The following is a 23,449-nucleotide window of genomic DNA, read 5'->3' on the forward strand; positions in this document are numbered from 1 at the left end:
CATCATTCACTCAATCTTTGATCTTTGGAATTCTGCTTGCTTCATCTCGGTGCAGTGACAGCTCCACTCCGTGGAAAAACGGGGAAGGCAGGCAACTCAGGATAGGTGTGTCACCTACGTGAACGACTGAGAAAACTGGGGAAACTAGGCATCAAGAGTACAGCCTGTAAGAACATGCACAGAACATCAGAATAATGAAGTGTGTTTTATTCTTATTTAGATTCGATATGGTAATCTCCAAAAATTAAATATGAATCCCGGGCCTATCAATGTTTGATGATTTACTTGCTTTCTTGCCCATCTTCCCACCTCTTTTATTTCCATCGCAGGTTTGCAACTGTTCAGCAATGTTCTTTTCTAAATGATGCATCTCTGTCAGTAGACACCATGACGTGTATAAAAACTACAAATACATAACACAAAGTTCATTCTGGTCAGACCCCGAAATGAGATGATTAAAAGCAAATGATTTCCTATATCCAGATGCATAGAATGCAGCCATGGAAACTAGCAGAGGCAGCACTGACTTTTCTTAAAAGGAAAAGAATGTTTTTCACTAACTGGTATCCCTCAAGCCTTGCCTAGGGGAAAAGATCCTTCATGAAGCTGCCAATCGTTATGAGCAACATCAAATCAAGACCTAATCAATGTCCAATTGGCCCAGCTTCCAGGAGAACAGGTGCAGAAAGGAAGTTAATCATCTCTCCCAGAAAAGTCTAGAAATATTTTAACATTTCTTAGGATTTAATACACTGCAACTTGCGGTCTCCAAAGCATCAAAACTTAACATGGTTTCTGGTAACAGAGCGACACTCAACACAAACAGCTACAAGGCTTCCACCACTTTGCCATCTAAAGATTTTTTTTTTTTTTTTTTTTTTTTTTGCGGTACGCGGGCCTCTCACTGTTGTGGCCTCTCCCGTTGCGAAGCACAGGCTCCGGATGCGCAGGCTCAGCGGCCACGGCTCACGGGCCCAGCCGCTCCATGGCCCAGGCCGGGGCACGAACCCATGTCCCCTGCATCGGCAGGCGGACTCTCAACCACTGCGCCACCAGGGAAGCCCGCCCATCTAAAGATTTTAAAGCCATTTCAGACTGAGTTTTAATCTATGATTGATGGTAATAATATCAGTTGCCCCTTCTCCAGCTTCAAGAAGTCAAATTTGGGCTCCACTTTACACTGGGTTTTTCATTGGACTAACTCATTAGAAGGCTTCAACCCTTAGTGAAATTAGAAACTAGGCAGAGTTTATCTTTGGTGACCCAAGATAAACACTTCATCTCCACACTCCCCCACGCTTCTGTCCCTGTTTTGCTCTCAAGTTCTTTCCCTATCAAAACAGCCTCTAAAGAAGAGATCTGAATTCCTTAGCACTAAAATAAACCTCTGCTAGAAGCTTCCAGAATGACCTTTCTCCAGGGCTACAAATAGGGATCAAAGCTTTGAATTAGACTATGTTTTCAAGAACAAGAGAACATGTAGGGAGATGAGGAGTTTTTCCTGAACCCATGAAATTGTACAGACAGCAGCTGCCAGCTTAGCCTACTGTGTGATTAATAAATTCACTTCAAAACTTCAGAACTAAGCCCTTCCTTCAATTAGTTCATAGTTCACCAACATGCAAACAATTCATTTTCATTCATGAAATAATTACAAGATTATTTAAAGGACAGATTGATACCCAAAAAAAAGAGAAAGTTTCACAAAGGAGGCAATGACTGAGCTTGGTTCTCAAGGATAAATAAGAATCTGTCAGCAGTCGAGGTTAAAGGACGTTGTAAAGCAATGGATCAAAATGAGTAAGGGGTCGGGGGGCGGGGGGATTGAAAGCATTCTATTGGCAGCTTGGTTTCTAACTTACCTCTCTCTCCCCTTTGGAAAACCCTGACCTTAGGGATTAGAAACTCTGCTGACAAGCCCCAGTGCTCAGATTTAGAATATATATATGGACTGAGAATATTCGTGATGGACAATTCACTGTGTAGAATATAATGAATAGTAAGAAACAGCCCGACCACAAAGCAATTCACAATATAATGGACGGAAATAGAAACAGATGCACAGAACATAAGAGAATAAAGACTAAGAAGAGAGAGTGGAGCGTGAACTGGCTGTAAAGTAAGCCAGCCATAAAGTTAGCCCAGCTCCCAAAACGGAAGTCACGGTGCGTAGATCATTTAAAATCCTACCCAAAATAAATAAATAAAAATTTAAAAATAAGATAAAAGTACTATCCAGTGGCTAAGTCAATGTTGCCAAGTCCTGCCTGAGTGAGAGGAGACTGAGTGGGTAGGCGTGACTGTCTTCTGCCCCACCTTCATGTTTCCAATTTGCTGATAAACCCCACTCAACAAAGGTCAGGTTCTCCCGGCTCAGGAAGGAGACTCAAGGGTTTTAAATTTTCTACATTTACTAACTTATCATGGAAAAATTCCTGATCACGGGAAAATTCACCCACAGCTAATATCACGTGGGGCAGTTCTCAGCAAAGAGGGTAACCACTTCCTCATTTGCTGGAACCACAAATCCCATCTTACTTGTAAAAGAGAAGAAACTTCAACATCCTGCTGACCCCTCAGAATCTTGCCTCTTCTGCCAAGGACTGCATGCTCCCGTCATCTGGTTGCCTTGGACACATCACCTCCCTCATCTCCCTGATGTGGGGCTGCATGTAAAGATCACTCACAGTGCAACTCTGGAAATCCCCCAGTCTGGGTAGTGTCCGCCCTATGGCTGCCCACAGCTGTCACTGCTCAGGCCACCTTCACTCAGCCAACGCCACTTAGAGCAGGGAGAGCTTTGCTGCTGCTGCAGATGTTGACAAATGTCCCTCCACCTGTGGCTGGATCAGCCTGCCATGGTCTTCTGTGTTGAGTTTGAGCTAGGAAGCCTCTGATCCCTTGGGCCAGACATCCAGCTGGTTGTTTTGGACAATTATGAATCAGGTAAATATTTTCATAAGGCTGAACATTTTTAGCAGTTTGAGTGAATGCTCTTCAAAGCTTCAGGTTCTGGGTCAAAGGCAATTTTCATTTAGAGAAAAAGTCTCATCCCTTCCCTTTTTACCTGTTAAAGTTGTATGGACACTATTTGAGATAGCTGCTACTTTATTTTTCCTTTTATCTTTTCTTGAGTGTGAAAGTGTGGGAAGCCCATGTTAAGCAGGTATTCTCTCTGGAGAAGGCATCTCAGGTCCAGTCACATGCCTTCAGATTCCCACCTATATAATGATATGAGCCTTCATGTAGAATGTAAAATGAATTCACACACAGGATAAAAGTAATCTCGATAAACACTGAAATTTTTACTATATGGGAAAAAAATATGAATGGGGTATCCTGTAGTTTAGAAGAAGCATAGACTCAAAAAACCTCAGAGATCCTGTCATCTAAGCTCTCATTTTATGATTTAGGGAATTCATTCCCATTCATTCATTCACTCATTCAAAACCAGACAGGGTTCATCCCAGCCCAGCATTCATCCCAGTGATTCTCAAAGTGTAACCCCAGGACCAGCAGCAGCAACATTACCTGGGACCCTCTAAAAATGAAAACTCTTGAGCCCCACCACAAATCTACTGCGTCAGAAACTGTGGGGGGTAGGATCCAGCAACCTGTATGTTACCAAGTCTTCCAGGCACACAAAAGTTTGAGAGTCACTTCCCTATATCCTGTAAGTGGAATGTATTAGGGCTATTTATTTTAACTGGATTAAACAAAAAAGGAAATCTGTTCATCTATGCAACTAAAAAGTTCAAGTAGGGGACTTCCCTGGTGGTGCAGTGGTTAAGAATCCACCTGCCAATGCAGAGGACATGGGTTTGAGCCCTGGTCCAGGAAGATCCCACATGCCACGGAGCAACTAAGCCCGTGCGCCTAGAGCCCATGCTCCACAACGAGAGAAGCCCCCCGCTCACCACAACTAGAGAAAGCCCACGGGCAGCAACGAAGACCCAACGCAGCCAAAACTAGAATTTAAAAAAATAATTAATAAATAAATAATTTTGAAAGTTCAAGGAGTAATTCCTCCTCTAGAATAATCTGGGGAAAACACCATGTTTTGCTTTTCTTCAACGGCTGCAAATTTCCATCTCCATCAGCTACTCCTCTGTTAGGGTTGTCCATACCATGGTCCCAAGCTCTCTCTCTAACTTGATTTCCCACTGCTCTCCAACAGGTACCGCTGCTAGAAACTTTATGGTTTTCCCCGTGTCTTTTTTTTAATTGAAGGAGAGTTAATTTACAATGTTGGGTTAGTTTCAAGTGTACATCAAAGTGATTCAGTTTATATATACATATATATACACATTCTATTTCAGATTCTTTTCCATTATAGGCTATTACAAGATATATACAAGAGTATACAAGAGTATAGTTCCCTGTGCTATATAGTAGATCCTTGTTGATTACCTATTTTATATATAGTAGTGTGTATATGTTAATCCCAAACTCCTAATTTATCTCCCCTTCCCCCCACCACTATCACCTTTGGTAACCATAAGTTTGTTTTCTATGTCTGTGAGTCTATTTCTGTTTTGTAAATAAGTTCATTTGTATCATATTTTAGATTCCACATATAAGTGATATCATATGATATTTGTCTTTCTCTGACTTACTTCACTTAGTATGATCATCTCTATGTCCACCCACATTGCTGCAAATGGCATCATTTCATTCTTTTTTATGGCTGAGTAATATTCCATCCCCTCACCCCCGTGTCTTGACCATACTATGCCTCTTCCCCTATGTTCATTTCTTCCAATAAATTCCCCTTAACTGAAACACTTCCATTCCCTCAGCCTATTAAAATCCTTCCCAGACTTTAAGAACAAGTTCAAGTTTTACCACTTCCATGAAAAATCCCTTGTCCACTCCAACCATCTCTTATAAACTTTCTTGTGAACTCCTATAGCATTCAGTGCCTGACTCATACAAGATAGCCTTTAATTACACTTCTTAGTTAGGGACTGTTTTGTTGTAAGAGAAACCATCTGTGCTTGTTTCAATAAACGGAGATAGCTGTAAGGATTTAGAGAGATTTCATGTAACCCAACTGCAGGACTCAACAGGTGTGAAAGGTCACAAGTAGTAGACAGGGACACTTATTCCTCACGTTTTAATATGGATGGACATATCCTGTCCTCTCTCCCTACCCCTCAATCAATCTCAATTAACTGTCTGACTGGTGACTTTGGGAGAAGGAAGTACACGCTCAGTGTAGCCCCTTATTCTCCTTTTTTGTGGGGGGAGGCAGGCTTATGTAGGGAGCGTTCAAGGGCAGGTGCCCAGGGCAGGGAGGTGGGCAGCACTGCAGTTTTCCAACTCTGCTTGGACTAGGTGGGTAAGTTTACTTTGGGGTGAAGTTAGTGAGCCCCTTGTTACTGCAGGGTTGAAGTTGGAAATCAACCCAAACAGATTAAGGTGACACTTTTATTTCCAGCTGCCTTATTTATCTGACCCTCAGCTGGTTCCAACTCAGGCGAGAAAGAAAAGGGTATTATCACTGGTCACCCTATAACAATCTGAATAAGGAGAAGCAATTCTCTAACTGGAGCTACGTATTTATCATCCTTGCTGTAAATCCACTCCAATTCTTCTCCCTCTGAAAATGAACTTCTTTTTTATTTGAGCTTCTGGCTCCTCATTAACTTAGAAATTTACGTGGAACTGGGTGTTGCCATTAGTGACAGAGACTGCTAATTTCCCCCCAGATTTATTCCCCTCTTCATCCTTAGTAACAGAACACCCAAATTTCAGCTGAGTACATGGAAACCCAGAATAAAGGATATATTTCCCAAGTAGATGTGGTCATGTGATTAAGTTCTGTCCAAGGGGATTTAAGAGGAAGGACTATGCACAACTTCTGGAAGATATCTTAAGAGTGAGGGAGTTTGCTCTTCCCTTTTGATTTCTTCTTTCCTACTGGTTGAAATGCAGTACTAATGGCTGGAAATGAGGCAGCCATTTTGGACCATGAGGAAGAAGCAGAGGTATGCTAGAGCTGGCTCACAGGCTCAGGGGAGCAGATTGCTGAACCTTCAGGAACTTTGCAAACTAGTGATTAAACCACTGGTAGCTTGAAACTGGCCATGCTGGGAAGGTTCCCAACATAGGAATCAGGCAAATGTTACAAATCAAGCCTTTCCACTCCCACTCGTCACCCCCAGCCCTGAGGATCAGTTTACCAGCACACCATTGGATAGAAAGAAGTGTATGTTGAAGATGTCAGAGCAATAGGACAAAAGAAGCCTGAGTCCCTGATGGTAATGAAATACCTTGCCATGGGAGCCCTGGACTGCCTACATTTATGTGAGGACAAAGTGAATTTCTATCTTGTTAAGGAATTATAATGTTTGCTTTCTACTCCTCAAAGCCAAACCCAGTTGGGACACTGGACCTAACTCAACATCACCTGACCATTGTTTTGGGGTCATTAGGAAACTAAGAAAATCTAATTACTTCAGCTTAGATCAGGTTTCCACATCCCTGGAACAACCTTTGGGGGACAGGTGTGTGGGTTCCATGGTACAAACCTGGCCACCTAAACCATCCTTTCAGCAGGGCTATAGGTTTACATCTGAAAAAAAGGGGATATGAATGGAGCAGGCACCCCAAACTAGTTAATTATGCTACCATTTGGTATATTAGGACACAGTTAACTTATTTAATGTCATTCCATGTAGCATCTACATCTACTCCTTTTAAGCTCACTTGTCTGCATTACTTTCCAAAAGCATTTTATAAATGTTTCTATGTCTTCCACATAATTTATAGCTGCACATTTTCCCCTCTGCCCTGAATGCTGTAGGTACACTACACTCGCTCAGCCACTGAGAGCTCCACCATGCTGCCCTGAGTTCAGTGTCTTGTTTATTCCAGTGTGGTCTCTCTCTGTTGATTCTGTGCTCTGGCAAACAGATCTGATCAATAACACCAGAGAAAAGCTGTTCAGATGACGGTGCTGTACCTGCCAAATGGAGCAAGAAAGAGCAGCACAGGAGACCCTCAAATGCCTGCTTTATTGCAGCTCCAGGCACCTCCAAGGAAACAGACAATGAAGTTCCTTAGTCAGTAAGAGACTCAGAAGCCCTCTGACTTTACGAACATCCTCATCAACATTACTGCGTCTATGGCGGATTGACCAACCATCGCACGACTATGCAGCTAAAGGAAGATACAGCTGGAGACCCAACAGAACTTCAGGGGATCTGAAGAGACTGGAAAATCGACTGCCAATCTACCAAGTGGAAATGCATTTCCAGTGGACTTTGCTATAACAGCCGTTTATAATGCTGATTCCTTTAGGGTGCCCAAGTTCAGGGGAAAAAACTGTGCCACTACGTGTGGTATGAATGTACTCAAAATGTCTATGTGTGTGTATGCTTCATGTGTGGGTGGATATTATATTTCTAACCAGATTATAAACTCCAGGAGAATATGGAGAGAAAAAGATCAACAAGACAAGGTCCTTGACCTATTAGAGAAAACAGACAAGTGAAGAGAATACTACAAAAATGGTGTGAAAAGTACTGTAAGAGAGATAAGCAGAGTGAAGTGCTCTTGGTGGCGGACTCTCCAATATCGTCTCTACTCCACATGAATAGTCTATCCACCCACGAGAATCCCATGCCTGTCATTGGTTTAAAATGGACACAGGAGCCAATCTTGGTCTCCGAGACATGGAAAGAAGCAGAAAGTTTTCTCACTCCTAAAAAGGAGACACAAAAAAGAGGTATTCCCACTCTTCCTCTGGACATTGGGGTCAAACACCTACCCAGTGGGCTTACTATAAAGCACTAGGCCCTATTTTAGCAGATGAAAAAGAAGGCCCAGAAAAAAGAAAAAGCTAGATATCTGAGTAGAGGGACTTGAAATACCATAGTAGAAAATAGCAATCGTTCTTCCTACAGGCAGGAGCTAAGCCACTTCTAAGAGGCTGGCTGCTTTGTCTGATAACTATTTGCAGAAATCTCTTCCTATCCCTACTCTCTGCTGTATTATAGGGCAAGGACCATGTCTAGGACAAGGCCTCAGGCACAGTGCCTCGTATAGCCCAATCAACAGTGCTCAGAAAAAGTTCAAGAGCAAAAACCCAATAAATCGGGCTTCCCTGGTGACGCAGTGGTTAAGAATCCGCCTGCCAATGCAGGGGACACGGGTTCGATCTCTGGTCTGGGAAGATCCCACATGCCGTGGAACAACTAAGCCCGTGCGCCACAACTACTGAGCCCGCGTGCCTACCTAGAGCCTGTGCTCCGCAACAAGAGAAGCTACGACAATGAGAAGCCTGTGCACCGCAATGAAGAGTAGCCCCCGCTCGCCGCAACTAGAGAAAGCCCGCGCACAGCAACAAAGACCCAACACAGCCAAAAATAAAAACAAATAAATAAATTTATTTAAAAAAATAAATCTTTTTCAAGGAATGAGATTGGGTATTTGATGGTGAGAAAAACAAAATGATTAGAAAGGAAGATTTGGGGGGAACTAGTGCTATTCTAGGATCCCCTCCCCCAAATTCTTCATTCCTCAAGCCTGCTTTCTTCTTTTTTTTTTTAGTTATTTATTGTATTTATTTATTTTTGGCTGCATTGGGTCTTCGTTGCTGCGCGTGGGCTTTCTCTAGTTGCGGTGAGCGGGGGCTACTCTTCGTTGTGGTGCGAGGGCTTCTCATTGCGGTGGCTTCTCTTGTTGCGGCGCACGGGCTTCAGTAGTCGTGGCACACGGACTCAGCAGTTGTGGCACACAGGCTCTAGAGCGCAGCCTCGGTAGTTGTGGCTCCTGGGCTTAGTTGCTCTGCGGCATGTGGGATCTTCCCGGACCAGGGTTCGAACCCGTGTTCCCTGCATTGGCAGGCGGATTCTTAACCACTGCGCCACCAGGGAAGCCCAAGCCTGCTTTCTTCTACAAAAGTCTGCTTTCTTTAGCTGCAGCTCAAGAACTATATTTTTCCTATACTACCCTCTCTCAATTGAGAATTAATTCTACATGCTGTCCCTTCAGGATCCTGTTCTGCCCTCCACTGGTCATGTCAAGTTCCTATCCCTCACTGTGAACTAGATTTTTTGACTTTTTTTTTTTTAACTATCAAGACCCAGGTCCCACTTCCAGACTGATTGAATCTAGTATGAAGCCAGAGCTGAGAACCAGGATATGACTGTATAATAGACGGCTGTCACCGCTAGATCTCAAGAATTGTTGAGGAAGTTCTATAGCTATGAACAAAATCCCACCCATATTCCATATCTGAAGAGCTCACGGGTGTAGGGGACAGATGCCTTCATGCAGGAACTGGAGACACTCAACCTGCCAGCAGACCCACTTCTTTGACGCAAGAGAGAGAAGGGGAGAGAGACAGGGGGTACCTCTGAGAGGAACGCATTCTGCAGAGTGGCAACCATCCCTTCCACCGCCCCTCACTGTTTAGAAGGTTAGTTTTCAAGCTGGGATCCCCGCACGATAAAACTGAGGCCGAAATGTCGCTTCCTACCACTACCGCTAAGTTGAGGACTGGGGATGGGCTCTGGACTGACAGTTGGCAAGTCACTGGTCTGGCACAGCACCTGATCCTTGCAAGAGTGGAAGGGGGAGCAGAAGAGAGATGCTGAAGCTGATGGGAAGCACTAGAAGGCGGGCTGTGTTGCCCTCTTTGGAGCAGCAAGAAGACAAGGGCTCCACTTGGCTCTGACAGAATCCAAGGAAGGTGACTGGGCTTTAGCTGTCACGCTTTCCCAGGCAGCTAAGCGTACCATGGTCTAAACGAGAACATTGCACCTGAGAGAGATCTCCACTTGGAGCATGGCCAGGGGTAGCCTGGAGAGCCCACTGAGGAACCAGCACATGTGCCCCAAGAGAGAAACTGCATTCAGACAGCAAAGGGCAATCAGTGTTGGCCAGATAAGCTGCCACAGCCTACAGAAAGGAGAGGTGAGTACGGACCTCCTCACCAGAAGCAGGCAGGTAAGAGGAGGCATTGCCAGCTTCCATTCCTACATCGGAATTGTAAACGCTCGCTCTTTTTTTTTTTTGTGGTCGCACCGCGTGCCATGCGGTGTCTTAGTTCCCCGACCAAGGATGGAACCTGCTCCCCGCACAGTGGAAGCGCAGAGTCTTAACCACTGGACGGCCAGGGAAGTCCCTGTAAGCGCTCTTAATGGCGTCTCAGCCCAATTCCATACCTTGTGTCGCTCCCAATTTATTAAAAGTGTCATTGAAATCTTAAGACTCAGCAGTGCTCATTTTAGTTTACAATCATTTTCTATTCAAAGGTCTTCTTCCTTCTATTGCCCACACCCCTAGAAAACCCAGTAATCTTAAATGCTGGAGGGTGGGATGGGGATCTTTGTTCTCTCACATCCCAGCGCCCTTTGCTGCGCTTAGGTCACCACCTTGCCCCGAGGTATCAGTTCCCAGGTCCATGAAAAGACTCCAAGAGGAGACTGACTTCAGAACCAGTTCCCTAGCCTGAGGTCATTGTGATCCGAGGTGTTTTCGAGAAAGCCCCTCCCCCTCCCTCTGAGGCTAAACTTTCTTTCCCGTGGGTCTGAAAAGTGAAATGCCTGAAATTCTCAGCATTCCTGGCATTCCCCAAGGGCTGCGACAGCTCTCTAAACATTCCCGCCCAAAGGCACCTGAGGAATGGGGCCGCAGTTCTGTGGCAAGGCAGAAGGAAGCTAAGTGCACAGGGCAGCCAAAGTATTTGGGAGGACGACAGGGAGGCCTTAGACAGACAGACACACAGAGAGAGGGAGAGACAGACACACACACACACACACACACACACACACACACGAGAGGGTGGAGGGTGCCAGAGAGGGAGCTTGGTCTAGAGGAGAATTTGCAGCACCCTGGTTCCCGGCTCAGCCTGGTTAGGGACTTACCTTGGAAAGGAACGTGGGCCAGCAGAAACTGGTGCAAAGCTTTGGAGGCTGGAAAGGAACCCAGGGCCCTAATATAAATTTTTAATCAAGATTTTTCGCTAATATCACTTGCTGGAACCCCTGGGGGAAAAAGTTTTCACTGAGGCCCTAAGTGTACCTCAGTAGCCCAGTCACTAGAGCCTCAGAGATGAGCTCCGTCGGCAAAAATCCTCTCCCTTTCTGGTCTCTTTCTTTCCCTCCATCTCCCTCCGCCTCCTTTCTCTTTCCCACACACCACCTGAGAGTTTATTGGGGTAAATCTTCCGGAGAACTGGGTACACCTGCAGTTTATTCAGCTATGCCTCAGACACACCACTAGAGGGCAGTGTCGTCACTGATCCCCTAAAAACGGCTCCCGGTTTCCTCTGGCTGCAGTGTTCAGGCAGGCCCAGGCACACATCCTGTGACAGGATGTTTCAGAACTTTTCCTTCCACTATCATTGTAAATAAACAACCTCGGGATGGATCCATCCAGATGCACATCACAGCACAGCATGAGCTGCCTGGGCCAAAGCTTCCGGTCTATCTGTAACAGTCTTGCTCAACTGTAGCACAGGTCAAAAGCCGGAGCTTAAACTTGCATTTTCGTCCTTCTGAATTTCTGCCTGAATTCTGGAATTTCTCTCATATGCTGCCCTCAGGAGCAAAAGGAACTTTTCAAAGGAATGAACAGTTGAAGGATCCTGCACAGCCTTTTTTTTTACAAAACTCTGTTTTGTTTCCATGTTCAAGTTCCAAGTGTTTGGTTTGCTCAGAAAGCAAGGTTGCCCAACTGGTCAGAAGTGATTAGTAGCTTAGTCGTGTGTGCAAACATGGGGACCAGGAGCCACACATTACTCTCTGCTGGAGGCACTGGGAGTATGAACTGGGGCCCAGTAGATCTGGTCCTAGTTAATGTGCCAAAAACATAAAGTTGCTAGAAGCTTTGGGCGTTTTTGGCAGAATTCCCCTTCCTGTGAGTTCCACTAGTGCTCCCAGGCCCAGGGGACAGGCTCGTATCTGACTTCTCCGAGATTAGTATTTGAAGAAGCCATGCAAACTAACCCACTGACTGAAGGTCTGGGTGAAATGATAAATCAGGGAGTATTAAAGGAATCAGGTAAGGGCTAGAACATGGGCATGGATATCACTGCCCCAACATTGGTGCTGTACTTCCTTAGACAACCAGTACCTCCTGATATCAAACTCATCTTCAGTTTATCAGCAAAGGCAGATAAGGTGAAACATTTGCAGCCAGAGGGATATCTGGAATTTTCCTACCATGCTGAAATACCATCCAGAGTTCAAGTGGGCCATATTTGGACAAAGATTGCTGTTTTTTTCCCTATCTTTTGTGTTTTCACTGCTATATAATAACATTAACACTCTTTACACAAGGTCAGTACTATTTACCTAAGACTTTCTCAAAGGTCTCCCTTCTCTTTTCCTATTCTTTTCCCTCAAAGGATCATGAGTCCATATTATGCTTTTGAGGGGAAAAATAAAATAGAGAAGTTTATTGAAATGAGTCAGGTGGGGATTGTAACTCCGCAAATCCACGTGCACTGAAGGGAAGATGGGAGCTGAAAACTAGTTCCAAAATTTAAAGATGACATTTCAACAGGAAGCTCCCAGGGTTGGGCCCACATTGTGTTTCACAGCAGGCAAATAGAGAAAAAAAGCACATAAAAACAAAGATAGAAGAAAATGGAGCAAAACCTAACTAGGTAGAATGTTGACAAAGGGTGGAGATGGATTCAAGAGTTTTACAGGTGGCACCTGTGGCCCTCATCACCCACACACCCCATGAACATCACCAAGGAGGCATCATGGCCTTTTCTCTTACAGGTACCTTCTTTACAAGATGTTGCCCACCCCAGGAAATCAGGGAACAAGCACTTCTTTGCTTTCAGCTCACCTTTACAAGTCCAAGATTTGGGGACAAAAAAAAAAAAAAAAACAACAGATAGCTAGGAAAGGATAAACGGTAGGTGAGATCCCAGCTGTAACTTGGCTAAATAGAGTTGTTTCAGAACATGACAACTGGGCTTCAATCCGTATTATTCTGAATGTATAATCGATGTGTCCTGTCTGTTTCCAGGAAAGTAACTTGTGTTCTGCTTTTTTCTTCTCCACTTTCACTTGGAAAGGATGGCTTTCTCATTAGGCAACGTTCACATGCCCTCAGAAAATGTGTTTGGAGTAGAAGGACTCCCCTGAATCACAGATTAAAATGCCAGCAGAGTTGAGTATGTTCTTCCCCATTCTGAGCTGGTGAAATGAGCACTCATGCCGTTCTCCATGTGGGGAGCTTCTCAGGTAAGACTATTAAAGCCATGGAGTCATCTACTTAGTGTGGTTATTAAAATCCCACAGCACCCTTGTGAAGAGTGTGTGGACTGGCAGCCAGAACATCTTTTCCCATTCCAGCCCCTATCTTTCCTGAATTTATAGAAGCAAAGAAAGTAGGTAAGATTTAGGTCCTCTCACCCGCTTTGCAGATATTAATTGAGCAACTGTTCAATGTGTTAGGCACTGGAGTACAAGATCTAGGGAGTTCCCTGGCGGTCCAGTGGTTAAGAATCCACCTTCCAATGCAGGAGATGGGGGTTCAATCCCTGGTCGGGGAACTAAGATCCCACGTGCCACGGGTCAACTAAGCCCGCGCGCTGCAAACGAGCATGCGAGAGCAACTGGAGAGCCTGCGTGCTGCAACTACTGAGCCCACCCGCTCGGGAGCCCGCGGGCCACAATTAGAGAGAAGCCTGCGCACCACAACGAAGATCTCGTGCAACTAAGACCCGATGCAGCCAAAAAATAAAATGAAATAAATTAATAATTTTTTTAAATAAATAAATAAACAAGATCTAGCCTAGACTGCCTTCACAGAGTTTAGTCATGAGGGAAACAAGCCAGTTAAAAGTCAATTATAACTTCACACCCACAAGCGTGGCTGTCACCATTTAAAACAAAACAAAACAAAACAAAACCAGAAAATAACAAGTGCTAGCAAAGCTTTGGAGAATTTAGAATGCTCATACACTGTTGGTGGGAATGTAAAACGGTATAGCTACTGTGGAAAACAGAGTTACCATATGACCCAGCAATTCCCCTCCTAGGTACATATCCAAGAAAACTGAAAACATGATCAGGCAAAAACTTGTACAGAAATGTTCATAGAAGCATTATTCATAACGACCAAAAAGAGAAAACAACGCAAATGTTCATTAACTGATGAATGAATAAACAAATGTAGTGTATCCATACAATGGAATAATGTTCGGCCATAAAAAGGAATGAAGTGCTGATACATGCTACAACGTGTATGAAGCTTGAACACATTATGCTGAGTGAAAGAAGCCAGACACCAAAGGACAAATATTGTATGATTTCATTTACATGAAAAGCCTAGAAGAGACAAATCCCCAGAGATAGAATTTAGACTAGTAGTTGCCAGTGGATGGGGGAGGAGGGGAGTGAGGGGCTCAGAGGGTGTGGGGTTGTTTTCTGGGGTGATGAAAATGTTCTGAAATTAGGTAGTGGTGATGATTGCATCTGAACTGTATACACTTTAAAAGGGTGAATTTTATGGTGTGTGAATTATATCTCAATAAAATGAAGTAATTATAAGGCAGTCTGACGAACGCTTTCTGAAAGAAGTAACTTTTAAGCAGAGACCATAAAAGATAAATAAGGGGCTTCCCTGGTGGCGCAGTGGTTGAGAGTCTGCCTGCTGATGCAGGGGACATGGGTTCGTGCCCCAGTCCGGGAAGATCCCACATGCCGCGGAGCGGCTGGGCCCGTGAGCCATGGCCGCTGAGCCTGCACGTCCGGAGCCTGTGCTCCGCAACGGGAGAGGCCACAACAGTGAGAGGTCCGCGTACCGCAAAAAAAAAAAAAAAAGGATAAGTAGGAAGAGGGACAGAGGAGGAAGAGTGAGCAACGCTCAAGGACCAGCGGAACAGCTGGGTGCTGAGGGGAGAAAGCACGGCACAGTTGGGTAAACAGTGAATTGCCCCGTGAGCTGAAGCAGCGTTTGTGGTGGGCAGTAGAGAGACATGAGGTTTGGGGTAGAAGGGGCTAACCAGCCAGGCTAAGGAATTTGGACTTTGTCCAAATTATAACAGGAAACCTTTGAAAGAGTTAAAGCTCAGGGGCACCAAGATCTGATGTGTTCTTCAAAAAGGCTGTTCCAAATGCGGAGTGCAGAGCAGGTTGGAGATAGATCAAGGATGGAGGCGGGGAGATTAGTCAGCAGGTTACTGCACCGAGACAAGTCAGAACTGACCGTGTAGGGAGAATTGGAAGGTACTGGGGAAGGGCTTCCAGGCTCCCTGGAATGCCCTGCCAACCCTAGCGGAGATGCGGTCTCCTGCAGAGGCGGGGCTGAGCCTGCCGGCGGCGTGCCTCCCTGCAGGGAGGCCCTACTTCTGCTGCGGGCCAGACTTGCCTTCGCTTTTCAGACCACCCCGACCATGAAGAGCCTGACCACCTGCCCTGGAAAGACAGTCGGCTCTGCATCAGCTACGGAGCTGGGACGCAGAGACACCTGAGTTCAGTGCCTGCTCTGCCGTTTCCAAGCTGCCTGACCCTGGGTATCTGTTTCATCTCTGATCTCAGTTCCCTCAAATGTGGGGTGAGGGGTATAGTACATATCTCACAGTTTTTATTCACGGCTACATGTGACTATATAGGTTAAAAAAAAGCCTTGTACCAGGCCTGCCCTGTAGTGGGTGCTCAATAAACTTGTTTTCTGTACCTTTCAAGCCCTCTGAGATTGTAACTGTGGTTTCAGTCACAGTCATAATTCTTCAAGGCAAAGTGGGAGTCCAAAGGGTAAAAAAAAAAGTCTGCCTTAGGCCTGGTGCTGGCAGTATTTAGGAGAGCTGGGAAACACTGTTCCGCTATCATCCTAGAAATAGGTGCTTGCCCAAATGACAAACGTAAGTCATCTGGATCCAGGCTCTTTAAAGACCATTTCAAAATCAAATGTATTTAAATAAATTCCTTAAAAGAAAGATCTGAGAGCTCCTCAGACAAGTTACCGAATTGGGCTTGTTTATGCTCCAACAGGAAGGCCAAAGTTCCAGGTAAGACACCCCTTTCAGGAGCTCAGCATAACTCCAGGGCAGCAGACCATATAAATAGTTTGAGGCACTGAACAAATGGAATGTCGTCTGGAATGATAATGTGAAAACAGAAAAATAGTCATGTAAACACAGCAGGAGATTTAATTTAAAGAAGCACATTGAACAAGCCACCTAGAGCTTTCTAGGCACAAGTTAAGGGAATACATTTTAAAAACCAGGCGAGGATAGAAAGTATCAAAATGTATTTTAAACCCTTACTAAGGAGTTTATTGTTATCAGCACTGAAACCAAGGTCCTTCCTCTTCTCCTTTGCCAGGTTGCAAGTCCTAGTCATAAAATATAATTTTAATAGATATCATCTAGTAAACAATCCCCCAAGCCTTTAGAAAGCTCTCTCGCTCTCTCTCACACACACACACACACAATGTATCTTTCATGTATCTGAAACATGTTTCCCTCTCATCTTCCTACACTATGAAAATTCATCTCCGAGGAAATACCCACCTTCCTAAGGATTTTCCTTTCTTCTCTGATCACTGTAATGGGTTGCAGAAAGCACAAGGTGGCAGCAGCACACTAGAAATGCAACTAGAATAAGCTCTTGGGCATCATGGAAACTGCAGCAACAATCAATTTATTTTCATAAAAGTAAAAGAGACTTTTCCATTATAAGAACAAATATGCTCAAAGTTTGGAAAATGTGACAGTGAAAAGAGGAAAGAGAATTATACCACCCAGAGATATGGACAAATGTTTAATTCTTCTTCCTGCCATGATAAGTAGTTGTGATTATACTAGATATGCAACTGTATATTTCTCCCTTTTAAACTTTAAGTGAGCACTTTAAAATCTTATTTATTCATACATCGCCTTGTTTCAAAAAAGATTTAAGACATTTGCATGTCTGTCCATATTTTTATAAACCCTTTAAAAAAGATCATTTATTAGAATTAGCATATTTAACCATTTTCCCATTAGCAACAACTACTTTAAGCAAAACGTTGTCAACAGTGCCTGAGCTAGTAAGTTTACATTTCTAAGACGCAACATCTAAAAGCAAAAACAAAAAAGCTAGTTATTAGGGAGAATCAGAACTGAACAAATGAAATGGTAACCCTCTCTTTTTCCCTAAAACAAAAAATGAAATCATGGTGTCCTTTCTGGGGGAACAGCATTTACTCTAAAACCTTTGTAACTCCAGAAAAAAAGTACAGAATATATTATTGCTTTAGCTGGTCTGTATGTACTGGGATCTTCATTTTCTTATCTTCAAACCTATATCAACAGTGTATAATATGTATTTTACAGGTGTGGGAATAATTGTACATATATGCATAATTTTACATGCAGAAAATATCACATAACAAAATAATTTTTAAAATACTTAAGTATTTCTGAAGCAGCCAAAAGTCCTTTATACTTTTAGAAGATTGCCACTAACTAGATTTGCTCCTGGAAAATTAACCAAAACCAAAATTCATTTGCTGCTTTGGAATCATTTATGAGTTCTTAAAAGAACTGTATAAAATCATTTGGTCTGGTCGTCTCCTTTAGACAGAAAAAAACCATTATTATTACCCTCTACTCAGGCAAGTGAAACCTTCAACAACATCAGGCAACTAAGTGGGGAGACAGGGTACTTAAAACCCTGTAGCAAGCACTGAAAAAATTCCATATCATCTCCCCCATGTTTCAGTACCTTAAGTCACCCCTTTAATCTGCAGGTCAAATATGAAAAGTTAGAAATAATGTAGTCACTCTCCCCCCTTTTTAAAGTGAAAACTTAATTTGCTTTATTAAATGAACAAAATACTGACTTCCATGGGAGGGGAAATTCAATTGTCAGGAACAAATATTATTACAGTCCAGAAACTCCAAATGGTAAATCTTGATTCTCTCCTTTGTAAGAACCTATGAGGCAATCACATGAAATTCTCTTCAAGAAACGATCCCATTCAGACTCCCCAGGCCCCAGTCAGAACTCCAAACAAAAGGGTTCTCACTCTGAAGGTTTCACTTGCTCCTTGCTGCTTTCCCCCTTCCCAGGTAGCTTTGAAGAAGTTTCCCATTTTATTCAAATGCTCTCAGCCAGTTCGGAAAGGGGATTTCCTGAACTCTGAGCGCCAAGGTTAAGTCTTCTGTGGTCCAATATATTGCAAGTTGGAAGTGACTGAAGGGGGAAAAGTCAGCTTTAAAGAAATTACTAGTGCAGGAATTGAGAGCACTTTCTCAACATTTCTTCACCATAGAACTGCATAAGAGACTCAAGATTGAGTCTGGATGATTTGACTAGAAACTTTTTTTTGCCTCCCTAGTAGCTGAGGTTTCCCAAAGATTGGGCTTTTCCATTTCCAGAGCCCTGGAGAAGATTAAAAAGCATGCACTATATTAAGTAACATGCCTTGTGTATGGAGTATCCACATTTTAAAAGCCTAGAGATTCTCTGGCTTGGGAAAGCTAGAAAAGTAAACACCAACTATGACGACTGGCGAACTTAATCTTTCCGTTGCTGAATCTCGTCCCCAAACTTTTCATAAAAATAATTTAGGTTTTGGCCCTCGGAACTATTCCTTATGAAAACTGCTTATCATTATACAGAATAGTTTCCACTATTTTCTGTTTGTTTTTCCTCTATTTCTATTCTTTCCCACATAGATTAAACCAAAATAAGATTAGCCAGACCTAATTTGATTCCAATCCAAGCCACACACCCTATAAGTATTCCATTCCAAATCAAGTTTAATTTACTAACTTCCTTGGGGCCCAACTGAATGACCTACTGGAAAGAGGTCACAGAATAATATTGCAGGCCAAAAAAAGAATGTGAAAAACACAAACAAGCCTGGAAACAGATTGGCCCAAACACATGACTTGGTTAAGATGTTTCTTGTGGAATTCCAATGTTAAAAGATTAAGCCTTCCAACAGGAGAAGCAGCCAAGGGAGAAGTAGATGCATTTGTATTTACTTTTCATTCGTTCATCCACTTATTCGACAAATATTTATTGAGCATCTATTATACAATCAGACCTTGTATACTCATGGACCTTACAATAGGAGAAGAGACTTCAGGAGACTATTTGCTTTTCCAGGTGTCCAGGTCTGCACTAAAGCCTGTCTCCCCTCTGTCTTCAGTATTCCTTCCGTGTATTGTGAAATCTGTGAACAGAAGCTTCATATTTTACCTGCTTCTATCTTTTGATCATTTAGAAGCTGAATTAAAAACCTCCCTTTTGATTCTGGCAACAAATGACTTTTGGATTCTTTTAATCTCAAGGATTTTAGACCTTTTTTTTAAACCTCCTTTTGAAGTCAAGTTTTACCTCTAAAAGATAAAGTCAATTTCATTTGCTAACAATATAAGAGCTAATAGTATAGCAGCTACATATGGCTTTATACTAGTGATAAATCACTAATATTGTCATAGCTCATGTTACAAACTTCCACCATATTTTTGACCCTCAAAATCACTCTCATGTAATAGGAGAGGTATTACTATGTAATAGTGTATTTTGTAGATTAAGAAGTGGAGGCTAAAGTAGGGGAAATGAGACATCCAAAGTCACTTAGTAGGTGGTGAATCCAAATCTTAAGACTATCTGATCAGTGTGCTTTTGTACTTTTCCTCAATTTAAATTTAGTTTAAAATTTAAACTTTTGGTTGTTTGTGCTAGCGAGTGGGACTCTGTTATGCTACAAACATATCAAGAATTCCTCCTTAAGATTCAGAAGTTTCCTGCTTAGTTTTGTTTAACAACATACCATCTGCCCCATTTGAATTAAAAACAAAAATTAAACACATGATAACAGTAGACTATAGGTATATCAGACTTCCATAAATAGAACAAAAATGCTCTTATTCAGAGCATGTCATTTTGGTGAACAGGAAATGAGAAAAACTATTTTAGTCCTCATTTCAGCATTATTTAGCTAGTTAATCCTCTATGTCAAGTTCTGTGACAGTTTTACATACTATAAAATGTGTATAAAAAGTGTCCTTTAAATTTATAAGAAGAACAAAATCATTAATTCTAAAATATTTTATATAGTACCTAGTGTTACTGTTACATGAATTCTGAAAAGGGAGAGAAAAAAGCCCATTTCCAGTTTCAGCTCAGCAATATCTTAGGAGAGAAAGTACATTTTTTTGAGGTTTCTTGTTTAGTATCTAGAATATTGTAATCACAATCAGTGAATTCTTTAAATTCCTTTTACGGACATCCCTTTGGACCATGAATCCAAAATTATGTAGGCATTTTCCCTATTACACGATTAGACTGATTGGTTTGCACAAGGTACACAGTAAGTGAGTAGGAGGATCAAAGGTCAAAATTTCTGCTCGATATCCTAACGTGCCAGGATCACTAGGTCACACCTCTGATAATAAGATAAAACTGTGACAGAACTCAACAGAATTCAACAGAATTCAACAGAACTCTCTAAGCTGAGCCTTAGTTTAGCCATCAGTTCCCATGCTAAATCTTACCAGATCTGCTTCTTTCTCTTTCTCTATTCATGCCTAACAAGCAAAACAACAGATAAAAAGCAAGCTGTAAATGTGGAGCAAAGAATCTGAATAATCCACAAGCCAGAAAAACCTGACTGAACAAGAGTTAACTAAATGGATTTCTTTTCTACAGTTTATAGAAAGTGAGTTTTCTTTCTTTCTTTTTTTTTTTGCGGTACGCAGGCCTCTCACTGCTGTGGCCTCTACCGTTGCGGAGCACAGGCTCCGGACGTGCAGGCTCAGCGGCCATGGCTCACGGGCCCAGCCGCTCCGCGGCATGTGGGATCTTCCCGGACCGGGGCACGAACCCGTGTCCCCTGCATCGGCAGGCGGACTCTCAACCACTGCGCCACCAGGGAAGCCCAAAAGTGAGCTTTCTTAAATCATATAATGAGTCCAAGGATTCAGCAGGCTACAATGTGAGTCTGTATTAGAATTTTATTTTCATGAAAAAATTTTCAGAGTCACAAAATGGAAATAAGAAAATGCACAGGGACTTCCCTGGTGGTCCAGTGGTAGAGAATCTGTCTTCCGATGCAGGGCACGCGGGTTCGATCCCTAGTCAGGGACCTAAGATCCCACATGCCACGGGCAACCAAGCCCGCATGCCACAACTATTGAGCTCGCGTGCGTCAACGACAGAGCCCGCCGTGCCGCAAACTACAGAGCCCATGCGCTCTGGAGCCCACGCACCACAACTTGAGAGAGAAAACCCGCATGCCTCATCTAGAGAGAAGCCCGCGTGCCGCAAGAAGAGCCCACATGCCGCAACTAAGACCCAACGCAACCAAAAAATAAAAAATAAATATTTTTAAAAAAATAAGAAAATGCATAAGTTGGCCTACAGAAAGAGAAAAACGCCTGTGAGAACTCTATCACAGGACAAAATTGTAAAAAAATCACAAAAATCTTTCAGAAAAGGTAATCTAGTCACCCAAAGAAATGTATAAATTGGCTGGAGAAGAGCTACTGAAAAATACAGACCCTGTCCTTAACAGGTTAGTAAGAAATAACAATACTAATAGTTCTGCATTTACCATGTAATACATATTGATTTAGGCATTTTAAAAAAAATCTTAATCCCTTAAAAATTGCTAGATCCCTAAGAAGTTTCACTAGTCCTTCAAAGCAATCTCTCCTTCCTCTGTGCTTGTTCACATTATATCTATCCTTTAACTATATGTAAACCTACTGAAGACAGAGACAGTCTGATTTATTTTACTACTGCCTTCAGCATATACCACAGTGCCCTGCCCAGTAAACAGTAGAGTTTAAAAGAGTGGTTTTCAAACTTTGGGTGCATAAAGTATCACCACCAGATTTTGTTAAAGGGGCAAATCCCCAGACACCAGACTCCAGAAAATTGGATCTAGTATATCTGAATTGAATCTAGTGATTAATTCAAATATTCAATAAACATTTATTAAGTACTTACATGGTAGGTGTCATTCACTCGACTTTACAGATACAGAGCCATGAGTAAAGTAACCTGCTAAAGGTCACAAAACATAATAAATAAGGGTCAGGCTTAGGCTAAAGTAGCAACCAAGGTCTCCCATTTACTCATTCATTCGTTCTTGTATTCACTTATTTAACTGGTAATTGAAAACCTCCTATGGGTGGGCCTTTGAAAGGAAAATGGACACAGACACCAAATGCCAATCATTTCCGTACTGTTAGCTGACAGTCCTGGAAAACGTTATCCCCACCAGCGTAGTCCTGGAGTAGCCATCAGAAAGGGTGCAAGAAAGAAGAGAGAAGGGATGTCCTAGTTTTATTTCTAGGAGATAGAAGCACTGCACGATTTTAGGAATAGGCTTTTTCTTTGTACATTAATTTTTTTCATTGGGAATTATATTTTTTAAAGATGCCTTTTTCACATTTTTTTCTTTTTAGCAGCTTAGTCAGCTATCTTTTAAATGTTAAGAAAATCCATCTCTCTCTTTAAATCCATACTACCTTTCATAACCTCCACCAATTTAAACTGAAGTTCCAAATATTTTTGGTTGAAAAAGAGTCTATCGCTTGCTTTAATTTTTCTCATCAATCTCACTCATGGGAAAAAACATTCCTACTATTTCTGAACTTAATTAAAACAGAGATTAAACTTTCTTATACTCCACAAATTTCATATAACAAGTAAAATACACGTTTAAGCTGAGCAGAGTATTTTCCTACTAGAGCGATATGCATATGTAAGGTCTAAGAATGGACAAGTGTAAGATCTAAGATATCTCAGGAGAAAATACAACAAAAGGAGATACACTGTGTGTACAATTTCAAATTAATACATATAACTGGACAAATAAAATGTCCACAGTCAAGATTCTTTTTCTAGGTCAGAAGACGAACATTACTTTTAAACTTGTACAATTCAGGAGGGAAAAAAAAATGTCCTAGCCCTTTCAATTGCCACTGGGGTACCCTGCCTCAGTGATAAAAAAAAAAAAACATCCCTAGTACTGACACCTGTAAGTGCCATCCTCTGCTTTGCCGCCTAATATAGCACGTGTATCCAGGTCAACAGAAACTGCTTCTTGTACAGGAGCAGGTCAGGAGACAAACAACCTCTTGCTTTGATATGCTTCCTGTTTTCTGCTATCAGGACATACCAGTCTCTAGTAATCAGGTACACTGAAAAAACAAGTGGAGAAGTAGAGAAAGAAACTGACTCGTTGCCAACCTTCATGAATTCAAGCTGATTCACCCTGTTTGTTTAGTTCCCGTATCAGCTCGGTTAATGATACTCCTCTGGAATATATTTGTTCAGGAGTCCGGGCAGAGACATTTCTCGGTAGGAAAACAGGCCCAGGTTGAGCCTGGGGATTTGAAAGGAAGAGAAAGCTAACTGAGAAATACTCTGAGCTTCTCAAGTAAACTAAATCAAGAAGCTCTTTCTTTCTAAAATATGTTTGCCTTCAACCAAGATTTTGTTCAGTGTTTCTTGGGTAGCCACAA

The 23,449-nt window shown here is 42.5% G+C and overlaps 1 protein-coding gene across 15 annotated transcripts in view; it reads right to left on the reverse strand.

Annotated features, from left to right (window-relative positions):
* The window catches only part of PAWR (pro-apoptotic WT1 regulator), a 209,221-nt gene that overhangs the window by 73,063 nt on the left and 112,709 nt on the right, over positions 1–23,449 (reverse strand). For 7 of the 15 annotated variants that reach the window (XR_016394997.1, XR_016394993.1, XR_016394988.1 and 4 more), the window contains one exon: positions 1–23,449. This exon is cut by the window's right edge. The exons of 2 other annotated variants lie outside the window; for them this stretch is intronic. The gene's annotated coding sequence lies outside the window, so the exon portion shown is untranslated. 6 more of the 15 variants (XR_016394992.1, XR_016394986.1, XR_016394985.1 and 3 more) reach the window with 6 other exon arrangements.

This window comes from Delphinapterus leucas, chromosome 11 (assembly GCF_059928025.1).
Source record: "Delphinapterus leucas isolate spDelLeu-1000000601 "Yukka" chromosome 11, BTC_Dleu_Yukka2, whole genome shotgun sequence".
Taxonomy (NCBI): Eukaryota; Metazoa; Chordata; class Mammalia; order Artiodactyla; family Monodontidae; genus Delphinapterus; species Delphinapterus leucas.